The sequence below is a fragment of the Anomaloglossus baeobatrachus genome, chromosome 3, assembly GCF_048569485.1.
Source record: "Anomaloglossus baeobatrachus isolate aAnoBae1 chromosome 3, aAnoBae1.hap1, whole genome shotgun sequence".
Classification (NCBI taxonomy): Eukaryota; Metazoa; Chordata; class Amphibia; order Anura; family Aromobatidae; genus Anomaloglossus; species Anomaloglossus baeobatrachus.
This window is the reverse complement of record NC_134355.1, coordinates 316,526,765-316,540,830: the sequence shown is the minus strand read 5'-3', so window position 1 is coordinate 316,540,830 and position 14,066 is coordinate 316,526,765. Positions and strand designations below refer to the sequence as shown.

Here is a 14,066-nt window from a genome sequence, read left to right as displayed (position 1 = left end):
TTGGTCTACAGGATTAATGAAGGTAAATATGAAAACAAAATACGAAGTGTGGACAGCCAAGCTACAGAGAGTGGTCTATTCTGGATTCAAAGCACTATCTACAAAGAATCCAATTTACACAAATTTATGAGAAGAACTTCTCACCGGTAAAAGGATTTATGGGAAAGTTAACGCACCTGAATATGACTTTGTATCTTATTTATAGTCCGTGCATTGCATACCATTTCCCCTTTGAATAATATAATTGCAAGTAGTTTCTCAAAAGATTGTGGCATCATACGGGAAGTACTGGTTCTCCTTAAAGAAACCAGCTATAGACCAGAGTATGGAGCGTTCAATGGGAGAGAAGTATGCACATTGGCTGCCTTGTAGAACAATAGAAACTATCTTGCAAGTACCAATTAGCGAGGTGCCTACCCTATCAATCACCATGCAACCCTTTAACAAGCATTTTAACATGACTGGGAATAAATCCCTAGCTAGAAACCTATCTACAGACAGCCTGTTTTTCGTGTGTGGGGGGTTGCCGAAACCAACACACTTCAAATGGAGGTAAAGATTTGGCTTTATTTACTACAAATTATGTGATTATTATTCTGCACATAAAATTGGGATAACATTCCCATGACTCTTCAATATGAAAATGTGCAAGTCTGAAAAACTTTTGGGTCTTCCTTTTAGGATATAGGATCATAGAAGGATTAAGGATTATGAGAGTATCTATATATATATGATTGACTTATTCTGTCTGTCTGTCTGTCTGTCTGTCTTGCTCCAAAATGACGTCATTACAGTGACAACCGTCGCCACAGCACTTGCGCCAAAGAGCCTGCGACCAACGGCTCAGCTAAGTGAACAGCACGAACTACGGCGTGACAGGACGACGCCCGACACCTTTCCCCGCACCCGCATGGAGCCCCGACTCCCAGGTGACTGCTGCACTCCCAGGAGCCCACACCGGCAACCCAGCCGATACATACCCTTGCATTGCTGGGATCGTGCCGGGAGCCGGCGTACACTGATAACCATGGTACACATCGGGTAACTAAGGAAAGCGCTTTGCATAGTTACCCGATTGTGTACCATGGTTACCAGCGTAACTCGGCTCCACCCCCCCCCCGCACTCCGCCCCCCGCATGTATACACTGAACACACACCCCGGCACTACTGTACTCATCATCCCCGCACGCACGCAGGCACTACCGCTCCCATCATCTCCATACAAACGCAGGCACTACCTCTCCTATCATCATCACTGCACACACCCCAGCACTACTGCACCCATCATCCCCGCACACACGCAGGCACTACCGCTCACATCAACATCACCGCACACACGCAGTCACTACCGCACCCATCATCATCCCTGCACACACCCCGGCACTATCGCACCCATCATCATCCCCGCACACACAAGCACTACCGCACTCATCATCATCCCCGCACACGCGCAGGCACTACCTCAGCGAAGTCTCCGGTGACAGTGCGGTTCACTTTAGTTGCTGCGTGGAGCTGACACAGAGCGGTCGTGTTCTACGGCGCTCAATGTCAGTTTCATGTAGCAGAGCTCAAAGCGTTGTGTGGATTACGTCGGACCTGGATGGGTGTTTGGGGATTAATAAAGTGGTACATGAGGGGGTTTTTTGTCTTTTATTCCAAATAAAGGATTTTTCGTTGTGTGTGTTTATTTACTTTCACTCACAGGTTAATCATGGAAGGTATATCGGGGAGATGCCTGCCATGATTAACCTAGGACTTAGTGGCAGCTATAAGCTGCCATTTAACTCCTTATTACCCCAATTACCACCGCATCAGTGCAATTCGGGATGAGCCGGGTAGAGTCCCGGGACTGTCGCATCTAATGGATGCGGCAATTCCGGGCGGCTGCTGGCTGATATTGTTAGGCTGGGGGGCTCCCCATAACGTGGCGCTCCCCATCCTGACAATACCAGCTTTCAGCCGTGTGGCTTTATCTTGGCTGGTATCAAAATTGGGTGGGACTGCAGTTGTTTTTTTTTTAATTATTTATTTACTGTACCGCACGATATAGACACGCCCACCGACGGCTGTGATTGGTTGCAGTGAGACAGCTGTCACTCAGCGTGGGGGCGTGTCTGACTGCAACCAATCATAGGCGCCAGTGGGCGGGGGAAGCAGGGAATACGAGATTGAATAATGAGCGGCCGGCATTTTCAAAAGCAGGAGAAGCTGCCAGAGCAGTGTGACAGCTGTGCAGCACCGCGACGGTGATCGGTGAGTATGAGAGAGAGGGGGACAGAGACCAGGAGTGATTTTAAACGATTTAGATCGTTCTGCTGGACATGCTGAGCATGCGCAGTAGAACATGATGGGATCAGTCAGCGGATTCCGCCACTTAGTGCATTGCGGCGGAATCCGCCCCCATAGACAATGATTAGACACCTTGGCGGATTCTAACAGAATCCGTCAAGATGCGATACTTTTATCGACCCAAAAAACACTACATGCAGAGTTCCCTCCGCCCGACGCTGCGTCAAATTAATGAAGCAGCGTCCTCCAGCGGATGCAATGCAGACACTTGCGTTACAGTGTGTCGTCAATACAAGTCTATGGAGAATAGCGCAGTGCGTTAACGGACTGCGCTATTCTCCATAGCGGCCGATTGCGCTGAACGCAAGTGTGAAAGCGCCCGAACACACACACACACACACACCTGGATAGTTACCTGTCCCTAGCCATGCAGTCCCCGGCACTGACATCCTCAGCGCCATGGCCCCGCTCGGCTCCACCCACCCCGCACTCCGCCCCCGCACACATTACCCCGTAGGATGGGGGCACATGTCAGGAAGGTGGCTGCACCACTATGGGGGCACATACCATTATTGGGCCACATCACAGCATCAGCATATTTTTACTTAACTTTACACTGTTCATGGCCTTCTTTCATTACAAGCCATGGACATCATTAAACATTAGACCCATCTATTAAAACTGTTCCTTCTGTTGTTTGTCACTTTAAAACCAATGAAGAATTCTAAGAATACCAAAGTAAACCTAACCCATCCAGTCCATTCATTACATTATTATTCAATCTGCTAACCTACATACACATTCTAGACTACCCGAAACGTTAGAATTGGGTCACCTTCTAGTATAATTATATTGAGTTACAAATTGTAGATTTGCTTTTCTTAAGGGATTTTTTTATCTCAATGTTACTCACAAAGTTTTCAAATTTCTGCTAAGTAATACACAGGATGTAAAACTGAACATCAGCAAATTTTTCTACACATCTCTACTATGTCTCATACTGTCCATTTGTTGTTTAATGCTGAATAACTATTGCAATATCCTGTTTGAGATGTTATATCTTGGTACTTGGCTCTCTCTGATTGTCCCTGCGTTTGAAGCAGCTGCTCCCTGTGCAGCAATATGTGCCACCAGCCTCTCTTAGGCTTGCAGCTGGTGTCTGCTTTCCAGTAAATGGTTTTGTGTGGCAATAATGTCATGTGCCGCCATTGGCGAGGATGACACACATCCATTGCCAGCCTCGGATTGGCTCGTTGTGAAATAGGACGCCTCATGTCAGCTGCCAGCTTCGGATTAGCTGGCTGTGCACTGGGCCTCCTCATGCTGTGGGACCATAGTAAGATAAGAATTGTTTTTTTTAATGTGTTGGAGAAGGGCGGAAGGCATTAGTATTCATTACACCAGGATGGGGAACCTTATATCATTATGAGGCCGACTATACCAGGAAGGGTCCCATTACAGCAGAATTGGATCCAGGATGGGGAACATTATTACAGGAAGGGTCCAGGATAGGTACATTATTACATTACAGGTCTAAATTTTGACCAAGGGCCCATTGGACTCTAGTTACGCCTTTGGTCCGGACCCAGTCACATCACAGTAATGCAGACACGCTCACACTGCACCCTGTGTGCGATCGTCTGCTGAGGTGGAGGGTGCACGCCTGGCTGCTTCTTCCTTCCACAGAGGTAGCACAGACACTACAGAATGAGGACATGGAAATTATCAACCCAGAACCTGCAGGACATCACATGTTATACTATATGGCTCTGTATAAATAATACAAATATTATGATCTCCTGTAGCCAGGTGCAGGTGTGATCAGTCCAGTGTGTAATACTATTGTATGTTCTGAGGATTTCGATAGCGTTAGGGCAATGACAACCAGAGACGAGTTCTTGGTGCAGAGATGTTTATAATACGTAACCAACGATAGGTACAAAAACGGAACAAACACAGTAGAACAATAACACAAGAAATACCTTCCCGGATCGGAGCGAAGGGAATTCCCGGGGCCACGCACCGGACTCCCCCAGGGAGACCACCAAGAGCGAACCCCTATACAGGGACTGTCTGGCAATCACCCCGGAAGGCCTAAATGCGCAGCAGCCGGGACACAAGGGGCAATAGGTAAAGTCCAGAAGTGTCCGTACGGAATGAGAGTCCAGAGGTTACGAACCGGAAGGAACCGGGCAGAAGTGCTGACCAAAGACGGCAGACGGAGTCCGGGCACAGCTTGATGAAACCGGGTAAAGTCCAGAGTCGGTGTCGGTTGTCTTTCAGGAGGATCCAAATGTCAATCAGGAAATAGGAGCAGCAAAGCAGGAGCACACAGCAAGCAGTATACTCAGGCACACTGGACTAGGCTTAGAGGCGGCCTTTTAAGCAGCTGGACAGGAAGTAGGGCAACAGAACAGCAAACTCCATGTTAACCGAGGGCAAGCTCTTTCAAAAGAGAACTGGAAATCCCGGAAACCTGACACAGTGCATGTAACATTCTATAAGTACACATTTTGTGCACCTTTGAAAAGGACACCACTGAACAGAGGCCAAACGAAGTTTAGAGTAACTCTGCTGCTTCATCATAGTGGCTGTATTCGTCCAGGATTTCACCTGTAACACCTGTATGAGGATAATTGTGAACTGATCCAAAATGTTCTGAACCCCAAATTGCCACTAATAGTATTCAAGTGAACCTACAAAAAACAAGTCCCCACTGAGGTCCGTCATCTGTTAACAAATATGTAGGGGGCTTCCAAGTTACTGGTAGCACAAGCTTTGGAAAAGTGCTATGGTTCCCCCAAAAACAAATCCAGCAAAATCCATAGTCTTAAATCCAAATGCCCAACCCTCCCTTCTGAACCCCACAATGTGCCTAAACTGCAGTTAAGGTCCACATGTTTGGCCTGCTTAATTTTCAGTATGTGTGTCTACAAAGTATGAAGTGGGCTGTACAATGTATTGGTCACTACAAGGGCTTATATGTAAATTTTAATTCTGCAACATTCATTGCATTTGACTCCATAGGTGTTTTGCAGAGACAAAATCGTCACAACAGAAGTAGATGAATTCCCAAAGGGTTGTAATTTGTAAAATGTGGTAACTTGAGGGGGTTTCTGCTTTCTGTTTTCCGGCACCAAGGAGCTTTGCAAATGGAGTTCACAAACTATTCTAGGAAATTCTGATCTCCAAAAAGACAAATGTTGTTCCTTTCCTCCTGAGCCGTATCATGTGGCCAAACAGTACTGTATTATCACATGTGGGATATTGCCACATTCAGGAGAAATTGCATAACACATTATTGGGCCTTTTTCTACCTATTCCCCTTGCTTATAGGGGGTTTTCTGCTGATTTGGCATGTCAGGGGCGCTTCAAATGCGATATGATGTCCACAATCTATTCCAGCCAATATTGGCATATGTAGAAATGGCACAAAAAATTGTATGGTCCATTTTCTCCTCTTACACTTGTGAAAATTAAAAATGTGGGACTAAAGCAACGTTTCTTTTAGTAAAATGTATTTATTTTATTCCAATGAAGATATAAAGGCAAATATAATACAAAGTGGTGTAATCCTGGAAATTGCGTGTACTACGCCTATGAAACTGATTTCTTGCAGCTGTGAGACTTGTCCTTGCCAAATTTAACAAAAACAACTATTACAGCCCTTTGAGATATTTAATAGAAAAAGAAGTGTGCTTACTACACCAATGATTACAAACTTATGGAAAGCTAATTCATAGTAATGGTGCAGACGATATAGACAACTAAATTATTTGATGGAAATGATTTAACACTTAAGGCAGATTTATAAGCTAATTCCTGGTGTAGAAAAGTCATGGGGATTTGTGCCGTGTATACAGCATGTTCCTGATTAATTTGTTAGGGAAATTTATCATGAGCCATGCCATATTTTAAGACAAATCTGTCAGCAGATTTTTGCTCTGTAATCTTGGAGCACCATAATGTAAGGGCAGAGACCTTAATTCCAGTGATGTGTCACTTAAAAATAAGAATTAGACCTACCGGTAATGATGTTTCCAGGAGTCCATCATGACAGCACCACAGGAGGTTGCTCCCCTATCCTCTGTAGGGACAGGAAACACGCAAGAGGTTAAAACCCCTCCCATCCCCCACCTACTCTTGACTTTCCAAGAACCACCGCAGGATGGGTACAACGCTGTTTTATTTTCAGCCATAGTAACAAAACTGTGCAAGGTGATACAACTATACCAGACAAGCATGAAAGGGAGGGATTAAGGGTGCTGTCATGACGGACTCCTGGAAACATCATTACCGGTAGGTCTAATTCTTATTTTCCAGGACGTCCTTACATGACAGTACCACAGGAGAGTACCAAAGGAAACATACTTAGGGGGGGTCGAATGCCTGAAGCACCTTCCTACCAAAGGCCAAACGATCGTCAGCCGACAAATCCAGCCTGTAGTGCTTACAGAAGGTACTGGGCCCTGACCAAGTAGCTGCGTCACAGACCTGCTCTAAGGTAGCCCCTGCCTTAGTAGCCCAAGAAGCGGCCATAGCCCGGGTAGAGTGAGCCCTAATGGAAGAGGGAGGATCCCGCCCCGCCCCGGAATAGGCCGATAAGATCAAGGATTTAACCCATCTGGCCAGTGTAACCTTGGAAGCCTTTCTTCCCCTGTTCTTCCCCCCGAATTGAACAAATAGACAATTGTCCAATCTCCAGATCTTAGTTGCCTCCAGATAGGCCAACAGAACTCTGCGCACATCCAAGGAACTAAGCTCATGTTCTCTAGGAGAGGCTGGAGTGGCGTAGAAGGATGGAAGAACAATCTCCTGATTGAGGGTAGCCGTAGACACAACTTTAGGAGAAAAACCGGGATCCTACTTCAGGATGATGCAGTCATTGCGGATCTGTAAATAAGGTTCCGAGATAAACAGGGCCTGGATCTCGCCAATCCGTTTCGCCGTAGTAATGGCGACGAGAAACACCGCCTTATAAGTGAGGTCTTTGATGGATAAAGCCTCCTCAGATTGGAAAGGCGGGGAGCACAGGAACTGTAGAACGAGACTCAGGTCCCACGGAGGCGAGGAAACACGAATCGTAGGCTGGAGACGCTGCGTAGCCTTAATAAAACGAGCAACCCAGGGATGAACAGCCAGACGCGTGTCCAGGTAGACACTAATGGCAGCTACTTGAACCTTCAGGGTACTAGGCTTCAAGCCTTTACTGAAACCCACCTGGAGAAAATCCAGCACTCTGGCAATACTGACGGCGCCAGTCGGCACGAGACTGGTATCTTGATGGGCACAAAATGTCTTCCAAACTTTACGATATATGGAATTCGTGACTGGCTTTCTGCTGCGCATCATCGTGGCAATGACTGGCTCCGAAAGACCCCGGGATTGCAAGACCTGCCATTCAGGATCCACGCCGACAACTGAAGCCGCTGAAGGTTCGGATGGAGCAGAGGCCCTTGGTAGAGGAGATCCTTCCGTCGAGGGAAAATGAACGGGGCATCCTGGGCCAGGATCTGTAGAAGAGAGAACCAACTCCGCTTCGGCCAGAATGGAACCACCAGAATTACGCAAGCTCGATCCGCCTGAATCTTCAGTAAGACCCTGGGGATGAGGGGAATCGGAGGGAACGCGTAATGCAGACCGTCCCCCCAGGATCGGGAAAGAGCGTCCACCGCCAACGGCTGGTCTGCCGAATTGAGGGAGAAGAAGCGAGGCAGCTTCGCATTTCGTCGGGTAGCAAACAGATCCGTCTTCGGCTGTCCCCACTTCCGGTCGAGACTCTGAAACACGACTGGATGCAGACACCATTCTGAAGGATGAACCTGGTGACGGCTGAGATAGTCTGCTTCCATGTTCTCTACTCCCTTCAAGTGAACCGCAGACACCGAAAGGACCGTTGACTCCAAGAGCTGAAATATCTCGTCTGCGAGCCGCTGTAAGGGCGGGTGTCGTGCACCTCCCTGATGGCGAATAAAGGACACCGCCGTCGTGTTGTCGGAAAGGATACGCACATGTTTGCTCTGGATCCAAAGCCGACATCGCAGGAGAGCCTCTAGGATTGCCCGTAGTTCCCGGAAATTCGAGGACCGGAGCCTCACCTGATGAGGCCACGATCCCTGAAGGTAAGAGTGGTCCACCGTGGCACCCCAACCTGACAGACTTGCGTCCATGGTAATCAGGACGCATGGCGACGTGCCACAATGGACTCCTCGGAGGAGGTTGTTCGTGTCGCACCACCAGCGCAGAGATGCTCAGGCTACTGCCGTTAGAGAAAAGTGCAGCTCCAAGTTGATGTGATGACCGCCAGAGATTGCCAGGACGTTGCTTTGTAGTTCCCTGGAATGGTACTGACTCCACTGCATGCAGTGAATGCAAGAAGTCATGAGACCTAGAATCCTCATGGCCCGTCTCACTGACGTCCTGGGCCGTGTGGCGAATCTTCCAATCTCTTGACTGATCGAGGACACCTTTTCCGCCGGAAGAAACGAACACTGCCGGGTAGAGTCCAGAACAGTTCCCAGAAATATTCGCCACGGGTCCGGCCGCAATTCTTATTTTTCTAGATTGATTATCCAGCCCAATTTGGCCAAGGTCTGCGTAACGAGCCGAAGATGAAGATCCATAGCCGGAACAGAGGCCGCTACCAGGAGGAAATCGTCCAGATACGGAATCAGGAGTATGTGTTGCAGCCGAAGGTATGCCACCATTTCCAGTATGACTTTGGAAAAGATTCGAGGTGCGGAGGAGAGGCCGAAAGGGAGGCAACAGAACTGGAAATGGAACACCTCCCTGCCTTTCTGAAGGGCTAACCGCAAGTAACGTCGACTTGCGGGATGAATGGGCAGGTGGTAGTAAGCATCCCGTAAGTCTATGGTGCACATCAAGGAGCCTGGGGATATCAGAGGAACTGCCGAACGGATGGATTCCATCCGAAACCTCTTGTAGACGACCCAATGGTTTAGAGGCTTTAAGTTTATTATGGTACGGTATTGGCCAGAAGGTTTTTTGACAGAGAACAGATGGGAATAATGCCCTCGCAGTTTCTCGTCTGGAGCGACTGGGCAAACTGCACCTTTTTGTAAAAGGTCCGAGACATCTGCCCAAAGATGAGTCATGGAGGAGGCGGAACCCCGCGTAATGACGAAACGACTGGGGGGGGAGGTTGGGAAAATTCTATTCTGTGCCCCTGAGCAATTACTGACAGTACCCATGGGTTGGTGGTCACTTCCTTCCAGCCCCCCAGAAAATGGGATAACCGACTCCCTACTGGAAAACCATCAGGATTGTTTGGATTTTGGCCGGAAATCCGGAGTAGGTTTAGTCGTTCTGGGACCTCTATCGGACCAGGAAGGAAAACCCCTTCTGCCTCGAAAGGACTGCCTACGGGAAGATGATGGTTTATTATGGGGCAAAAACCTGCGTCTTTCCTCAGGGAACCCCTTCTTTTTGTCAGAGGCCTTCTCCAGTATCTCATCTAAAGCTGGCCCAAAGACCCGTAAGCCTGAGAAGGGGATGGAACACAACTTCTGCTTAGATGCAAGGTCACCTGACCAAGACCTCAGCCAGATCGACCTTCTGGCCGTATTAGACAAAACGCTGTTCTTGGCTGCGAACCTGACCGATTCGGCCGAGGCATCAGCCAAGAAAGCAGTTGCAATCTTCAACAACGATAAGGCCTCTAGGAGACTCTCAGTGGGAGTGCCCTGCCTTAGATGGTCCTCCAAATCATTGAGCCAAACGCCCATAGATCTGGCGACCGAGGTGGCAGCAATATTGGTCTTAATGGAAGCGGCCGACGTTTCCCAGGTTTTTTTCAGTAAAGCGTCGGCTTTGCGGTCCATGGCATCCTTCAGACCAGAAGAATCCTCGAAAGGAATCGAGGTCTTTTTAGCAATTTTAACAATAGGTACATCGATTCTGGGCACCGTCTCCCTCAAGGCCACGTCCTCCGGATTAAAAGGAAGACGGGACTTAAAATCACGGGGTATGAAAAGACTACGTTCAGTGTTTTCCCACTCTTCCAGGATCATATCCCTGAGCTGGGAATTGACCGGGAAAACCCTGGAGCGTCGGGAGCGTAGTCCTGCAAACATTTTATCCTGCACCGACGTTACTTCCTCCGGTTCATCCACCTGCATAGTATGCCTAACCATTTTAAGCAGGGCGTCCGAATCCCCGGAATTGAAAATATAACGCTTCCGGTCCCCTGCTGGGGAGGAAGAATGGCTATGGCCGTCCTCCGAAGATGAGACGGAGCGAGAGTCCTCCTTGTCGGAGGATACGTCCAGTTCCTGTCGGGGTCTCTTATGGGTCCCTTGGGAGGCGTAAGAGGGCGATGTCAGGGAGACCATGGACGCCTGTACTTCCTCCCGAATCATGCTTCTCATATGCGCCAGAAGGGAGGATTGTTCGTCATTCATAATGTTAGCAATGCATGCCGCACACAGGTCCTTAACATAGGAAACTGCCAATTTTACGTGACAGACGAGGCAGTGTTTACATTTAGAAGCCACCTTCAGGCCAGCCGGCCTTTTACGTGCCGGCACTGGTGAGGAGTCCCTGCCCTAAAACACAAACAATGCATAATAAGGTTAGTGGATCACTAAACCGGCCACCAGGCTATTAGATCAAAAGCCGCTCTTACATGGACCAGGGGAGAATCTGGGGGGGCATCAGGCAGGGTGACATCCGCCATGACAGGAGGAAAGTAGCACACAATCAAGTGCTCCCGGATCCCCCCCTTTATACTAAACCAGATCCACGACGTCCCTGGTCCGACCCTGCTGCTCCGTTCAAATCTCCCGCTCGCGCTGTCAGCTGGAGTGACGCGCTCGGAAGTGACGTTGTAGAGCGGCCGTGCTCATCTCGGAACTCACCGCCCGCTGCAGCTGGGGACCCAGCGCTCTCGTGCTGAGAGATGTGGTCTGAGCTGGGAGCTCCCGCTCTACCAGCGCGGCTGAGGGACCAGCTCATCGGTTTCAGCCGCAGGGGGATCCGCTTGAAAGGGGAACAAGAGGTATGTGCCCCCCTCTCCCTGGATCCGGTAAGTCGCGCCTCCAGGCGCGTTCTCTTGCTGGCCCTGTTCTGTGTAGGGACAGGAAAAACACTGAGTAGGTGGGGGATGGGAGGGGTTTTAACCTCTTGCGTGTTTCCTGTCCCTATAGAGGATATGGGAGCAACCTCCTGTGGTGCTGTCATGTAAGGACGTCCTGGAAATTAGAGTTTTATCAGCAGGAACTTATAACTAGAGGATTGCCTGTCTCATGCTATATATTCCTCTTGCTTTGTACAACCTGCTTTAATCACTGATTGGTAAACCTGTCAGGTGCAATATGCACCCAGAACCACGAGCAGTTCTAGGTGCATATTGCTAATCCCTGCCTAACTGTCCCTGTATACACTAGCATACATAAAGGGATCTTTAGAAAAAAGTATTTCTAAAGATCCTTTATGATATGCTAATGCGCTCAGGGACTAGTCGCAAGGACGTGATTTTCCCCTGCTAAGCATGTTAGCACGCGCACAGGGCAGTGACAACGGACACAGGTGTGCGCGTCACTGCTGATGACACAGGGCAGCGAGCATTGAATAGCATGTTAGCACGCTCCTGTGGGCTTGCTAACATGCTAAAGGGGCGGACTAGTCGGGGGAAAACACGCCCTTGTGACTAGTCCCTGCACTCATTAACATATCATAAAGGATCTTTAGAAATACTTTATCTAACAACCACTTTATGTATGCCACTCCCCGTGGTTCTGGGTGCATATTGGACCTGACAGGTTCCCTTTAATAGAACTGCTCTATCTGCAGCAGAGAAAATAGGGATTTTATCAAAATGAAAGCAGGTAGCCCATCCCTTACCTCTACACATTTTTTCTAGTAGCAGATGGAATAACCAATGAATTCACTAACAGACTACAAGTAGGATTTGTTAGTAGCCTGTAACTATGATATCACATAGAGGCTGTATACACAAAATGATAAAAGTATCCTAACTGTTATAACATTTGCTTCCCTACTTATCGATTTTTGGTACATTGAGGCAATAAATATATCGAGGAGTATATGATTACATCTTATATGGCTGCTTTTCCAACTCCCACAAGGGTTCATATTCCCATACTGAAAGCTAAATCTGTGTCACAATAACTACAGGATAGCGGGGAACCGGGGCTCTTAAGCTGACCCTCAAGCTAGGGGGCCGTATGCTATTCTTAACCTAAGGGATACACTTGATTGTGGAGATGACTGTGTCCCATTCCTGGCCCTGCTCCTGACCAGTCCTGATGTTATTCCCTCTCCCCATCCTCGCAGGGAGGAACCAGACAGGAGTGTGTTAAAAACCACAGAAATAGACAAAATGGGGAAATCAAAACTCTGTTACTCAGCACGTACACACAGTGGTATGATAAGAGATTAGGAGGAAAACGAGAGCAGGAAGGAAGCAACAAGACAACAGAGGTAAACTCCACAACCACTCCAAGCAAAAGCAACACTTTCACCAGAAAGTCTTGGACACCAAAGCTCACAGACCAACACAGAATAACCTATAGCTGAATAACGTATAGCTGGCATGGATAGAAAGGGAACAGATGTGATTGGCTTCCCCACCACATGTGATCACAGGAGCCTAACAAGCAAACTAACAGAGATTAGCTCTTGCTAGTCTGCCTATGAATCAGCACACAGCAGGTTGACACCCGTGTCTGCCTGTGTTGATCGCAGACTCCAGAGAAACCATTGGGCAGAGTATCAGAATATGCAATGTGAACAGACCCCGACGCCTCCATGACAGTCGGCGAGGTTTGTCTAAAACTCAGTGTGACAATCTGTCCAGGTAAGCAGTGATGCAGAAGAAAAGTTTTTCAATCCAGCAAAGCAAATTAGAGCAAAAAAACTTTATTGTAACGTCATTAAAATAGTAGCATGGCCATTGAAAGATCTGACGTGTTTCAAGTTTAGCTGACTAGATAAGGATTTAGCTAGACTCGGAATGCGTTAGATATTTTCCTATGCATATGCTACTATTTTAATGAAGTGTAAAGACATTTTTGTTTTGAATTTGTTTTGCTGGATTGAAAAACTTTTCTTATCACTTTGAACAAAGCTGTTTGATACCTCACAAGCCTCATCCGTGCCCAGTGCAGTGGATTGCCCAGGAAAATGATTAAACAACATCCATACATTGGATGGGGTGAACTGTAGCCACAAACGTTCTTGCATCACTAAGCAGTGGTGCATGCCAAACTTCAGTTTTGCAACATAACTACGGTATGTATCACTTTTCAGCAAAACTGTACAAATGGAAAATATAGACTAAACTAAACTTGTGGACTACATTCATGAAAAACCATGATTCATGAAATTTTGGCCACAGTTTGCTATCCATCTTTCCACCTTTGTGATGTCCCACTTTGCAATGTACTGTACAGTGCTGTAGGTTTTGAAGAGTGAATCCTGGAGACACTATACTACTACCAATTTTATGTTACTAAAACTAACAAACAAAACACAGAAAAGGGTCATATGGCTTAAGTATGCACAACACTCAACCATATATTATCAGATTTAGACCTAAGACACGTCATGAAAATCGGAGCGATTGGAATGCGATAAAACATTGCATTCCACTCAGACCAATATTAGCCTATGGGCCAGCACCCATGACCGATTATTTTCTCAGCCCTAATTGGACCGATAAAATAATCGCAACATGCTGCGGGTGCAATGTGATGCTTCTTTCTCTTGCACCCATTCAAGTCTATGGGACGAGAGAA

The 14,066-nt window shown here is 47.6% G+C and overlaps 1 protein-coding gene across 1 annotated transcript in view; it reads left to right on the top strand.

The window, feature by feature from the left end:
- The window catches only part of NT5DC1 (5'-nucleotidase domain containing 1), a 422,920-nt gene that overhangs the window by 377,173 nt on the left and 31,681 nt on the right, over positions 1-14,066 (top strand). The window lies entirely within an intron of this gene.